The 4,693-nt window shown below is 44.0% G+C and overlaps 1 protein-coding gene across 4 annotated transcripts in view; it reads right to left on the bottom strand.

Annotated features, from left to right (window-relative positions):
- Positions 1-314: 314 nt before the first annotated feature.
- Positions 315-4,693, bottom strand: part of LOC135505256 (uncharacterized) — a 114,168-nt gene continuing 109,789 nt past the window's right edge. For all 4 annotated transcript variants that reach the window (XR_010450239.1, XM_064924455.1, XM_064924454.1 and 1 more), the window contains exon 4: positions 315-473. The gene's annotated coding sequence lies outside the window, so the exon portion shown is untranslated. The remainder of the gene's footprint in view (positions 474-4,693) is intronic.

Consider the following 4,693-nt stretch of genomic DNA (forward strand, 5'->3'; position numbering starts at 1 on the left):
GTGGGGGAGAAGCCTGGCCTGGTGGGGGAGAAGCCTGAGCTTCTGGGGCTTCCGCTGGAGCCTGGGGGATGCAGGAAGTGGTGTGTCGGGCTCAGTCGACTGGAGCTCTGGGGGCAGCCTCTCTTGAGGAGTGGGAAGGGGTGGGGAAATCTTCCTGGAGGTAGGTAGGGCGGGCAGGAGGGTACTGGAAGACTTGTCCAGGAGACGTGGGAGGAGGTGGGGAGGAGGTGACAGGGGGAGGAGGAGGGGAGGAGGTGGCAAGGGGAGGAGGTGGGGAGGAGGTGGCTGGGGGGGAGGTGGGGAGGGTGGCTGGGGGAGGAGGTGGGGAGGATGTGGCTGGGGGAGGAGGTGGGGAGGAGGTGACAGGGGGAGGAGGTGGGGAGGAGGTGGCAGGGGGAGGAGGTGGGGAGGAGGAGGTGAAAGAAGGAGGCTTACTCCTCTCCTCAGTCTGCTCAGCCTCTGTCAGGGAGGACCTGGACAGAACAGGAGGGAGACACGTGGATTAACAACCTACACACAAAAACATACACATAATTGTTGGCTGTTTGGTTTGGTATAGTGTGGTGTGGTATGGTATGGTATAGTGTGGTATGGTGTGGTATGGTGTGGTATGGTATAGTGTGGTATGGTGTGGTGTGTGTGGTGTGGTATGGTGTGGTGTGGTGTGGTATAATGTGGTATGGTTTGGTGTGGTATGGCTTGGTATAGTATGGTATAGTGTGGTATGGTGTGATATGGCTTGGTATAGTATGGTATGGTGTGGTATGGTGTGGTATTGTGTGGTATGGTGTGTGTTTGGCGTGGTATGGTATGGGTATTTGGTATGGTTTGGTATTGTGTGGTATGGTTTTGTGATATGGCTTGGTATGGTATGGTATGGTATGGTTTGGTATAGAATGGTATGGTATGGTATGGTGTGGTATTGTGTGGTATGGTTTAATGTGGTATGGTTTGGTCTGGTGTGGTATGGTATGGTATAGTGTGGTATGGTATGGTATGTTATGGTGTGGTATGGTTTGATATGGTGTGGTATGGTGTGGTATGGTATGTTATAGTGTGGTATGGTTTGTTGGTTATGGTATAGTGTGGTATGGTTTGGTCTGGTGTGGTATGGTATGGTATAGTGTGGTATGGTATGGTATGGTATGGTGTTGTATGGTTTGGTGGTGTGGTATAGTGTGGTATGGTATGTATGATATAGTGTGGTATGGTGTGGTATGGTATGGTATGGTATGGTATGGTATGTGGTATAGTGTGGTATGGGTATAGTGTGGTATGGTGTGGTATGGTGTGGTATAGTGTGGTATAGTGTGGTATAGTGTGGTATAGTATGGTATAGTGTGGTATTGTATGGTATAGTGTGGTATGGTATTGTATGGTATAGTGTGGTATAGTGTGGTATGGTATGGTATGGTATAGTGTGGTATGATATGGTATGGTATGGTATAGTATAGTGTGGTAGTGTGGTATTGTATGGTATAGTGTGGTATAGTGTGGTATGGTATAGTGTGGTATAGTGTGGTATTGTATGGTATGTGGTATAGTGTGGTATAGTATGGTATGGTATGGTATGGTGTGGTATGGTATGGTATAGTGTGGTATAGTGTGGTATGGTATAGTATAGTGTGGTATAGTGTGGTATGGTATGGTATGGTATAGTGTGGTATAGTGTGGTATGGTATGGTATGGTATGGTATAGTGTGGTATAGTGTGGTATAGTGTGGTATTGTATGTTATAGTGTGGTATGGTATGGTATGGTATAGTGTGGTATGGTGTGGTATGGTATGGTAAAGTGTGGTATAGTGTGGTATAGTGTGGTATGGTATGGAATAGTGTGGTATAGTGTGGTATAGTGTGGTATGGTATGGAATAGTGTGGTATGGTATGGTATGGTATGGTGGTAGTGTATGGTATAGTGTGGTATGGTATGGTATAGTGTGGTATGGTATGGTATGGTATGGTATGTTATGGTATGGTATAGTGTGGTATAGTGTGGTATTGTATGGTATAGTGTGGTATAGCCTATGGTATGGTATTAGTATAGTGTTGCAAGTTCAAGTGTGGTATTTTATGGTATAGTGTGGTATCTGTGGTATCTGTGGTACAGGCAGTTAATGGTATAGTGTTCCTATGGCCGTCATTGAAAATAAGAATTTGTTAGTGTTAACTGACTTGTATGGTAAAATAAAGGTAAAATTTAAAAAAATAGTGTGGTATGGTATGGTATGGTGTGGTATGGTTGGTATAGTGTTGTATGGTTGGGTATAGTGTGGTATGGTATAGTTGTGGTATAGTGTGGTATGGTATAGTGTGGTATATGGTATGTGGTATAGTATGGTATGGTATAGTGTGGTATGGTATGGTATAGTGTGGTATGGTGTGATATAGTGTGGTATGGTATGGTATATTGTGGTAGTGTGGTATTGTGTGGTGTGGTATGGGTGTGGTATGGTATGGTTGGTATAGTGTGGTATGGTGTGGTGTGGTATAGTGTGGTATAGTGTGGTATAGTATGGTATTTGTTGTGGTATAGTGTGGTATGGTATAGTGTGGTTTGGTATAGGTTTGGTATGGTATGGTATGAAATAGTGGTATAGTGTGGTATAGGGTGGTATGGTATGGTATAGTCGTATAGTGTGGTATGGTATGGATATAGAGCTGGTATGGTATGGTATACTATAGTGTGGTATAGTGTCGGTGGAACAAGGCAGGTTAACCCAGTGGTCCTAGAGTGTTAACCCACTGTTCCCCTGAACAAGGTTGTTAAGTTCACTGTTCCCCTGAACAAGGCAAAGTTAACCCACTGTTCCCCTGAACAGGCAGTTAACCCACTGTTCCCCTGAACATCATTGAAAATAAGAATTTGTTCTTAACAAGACTTGCCTACTGTTAAAATAAAGGTAAAGTTAAAAAAATAGTGTGAACAAGGTATAGTGTGGTATAGTCCTGGTATAGTGTGGTATAGTGTGGTATAGTGTGAACAAGTGTGGTAAGTGTGGTATAGTGTGGTATAGTGTGGTAAGTGTGGTATAGTGTGGTATAGTGTGGTATACCCATGGTTTGAACATGGTTTAACCCATGGTTTGAACATGGCAGTTAACCCACTGTTCCCCTGAACAAGGTAGTTAAGAGCTTTCCCCTGAACAAGGTAGTTAACTGGATGGATCTCAGAGCTGACAAGACAGTTAACCCACTGTTCCCCTGAACAAGGCAGTTAACCCACTGTTCCCCTGAACAAGGCAGTTAACCCACTGTTCCCCTGAACAAGGCAGTTAACCCACTGTTCCCCTGAACAAGGCAGTTAACCCACTGTTCCCCTGAACAAGGCAGTTAACCCACTGTTCCCCGGTAGGACATCATTGTAAATAAGAATTTGTAATAACTGATTTGCCCAGTTAAATAAAGGTTACATTTTAAAACCAACCATACACATGAACAGCCAGACTGGAAACTCGAGTCTGACCACAACTTGACAAACGAACAGTCTCAGTCTAAATACAAACCCCCCCCAAAAAAATGTAAACATTTTCCATCCAGCCAGTAGACAACGTAACCTGTTTATAGTGCTCGTGTCCAGGCTCTAGTCTGTCAACAGTGGATACCTGGTGGTGAAGTGTGTTAGTTTGGCCCAGATCTAGCCATCAGCAATTCATACTTCCCATTTTATCAGAAGGACTAAACTTCAGCTCTAATCTGACAGGCAGCTGTTGTGGTTCTCATCGGGCTAGGGGCCGGGGTAAATGTCTGACTCCTGTTAGTTAAGAATCTATAAATAGTAATAGACCAATTCTCTACATCATAGTCAGATACACAGCCTCTCTATAGTCTCTCTCTCTCTCTCTCTCTCTCTCGCTCTCTCTCTCTCTCTCTCCACAAACACTATATCATAGTCAGATAGACAGCCTCACTATGTTCTCTCAGTAACACATACCATCTAGTTTGTCCTGTTTATTTGTTAAATCTTTCCAATGCGTCAAGTTATTTACTTGTTTTTCTTTTGATTTGGTTGGGCTGTCCTGGGGCGCTGTGGGGTCTCGCTCTCTCTCTCTCTCTCTCTCTCTCTGTCTCTCTCTCGCTCTCTCTCTCTCTCTCTCTCACTCTCTCACACACATTCTCACTCTTTTTCTCTCACTCTCTCACACACAACTGCCAGCACAGGACAGGCCTGCAAGAGATTGCTCTATCTCTGTCTCTCTCAGTGTTTATCTCTCTATCTCTGCAACTGTTAGCACGTAGCATAGATCTGTGAGATCCTCTCCCTCTCTCCAACTGTCAGCACATAGCATAGATCTGTGGGATCCCTCTCTCTCTCTCTCCAACTGTTAGCACGTAGCATAGATCTGTGGGATTGAAAATTGAAAATAAGAATTGAAAATAAGAATTTGTTCTTAACTGACTTGCCTAGTTAAATAAAGGTAAAATAAAAAATTACCACTAATTGTCCTTGGCTGAGTCAGTTCTTCTTGCACCAGTCAAGCTACTTGGCCCTGTACAGCCACCATACTAAGGCATACAGTATATAATACAATAGTAAACGTGACCGACTCTGAACATGCTGCCTGAGAGAGAAAAAAAAGTCCACATCACAACTACCTTCCATACTGAAAGAAATGCCATGAAGAAATGGTGGGAGGAGGAGAGAGAGAGAGAGAGACAGAGAGAGAGAGAGAGAGAGAAAACAAACCCAATGTT

The sequence above is a fragment of the Oncorhynchus masou genome, chromosome 18, assembly GCF_036934945.1.
Source record: "Oncorhynchus masou masou isolate Uvic2021 chromosome 18, UVic_Omas_1.1, whole genome shotgun sequence".
In the NCBI taxonomy this organism is placed as follows: Eukaryota; Metazoa; Chordata; class Actinopteri; order Salmoniformes; family Salmonidae; genus Oncorhynchus; species Oncorhynchus masou.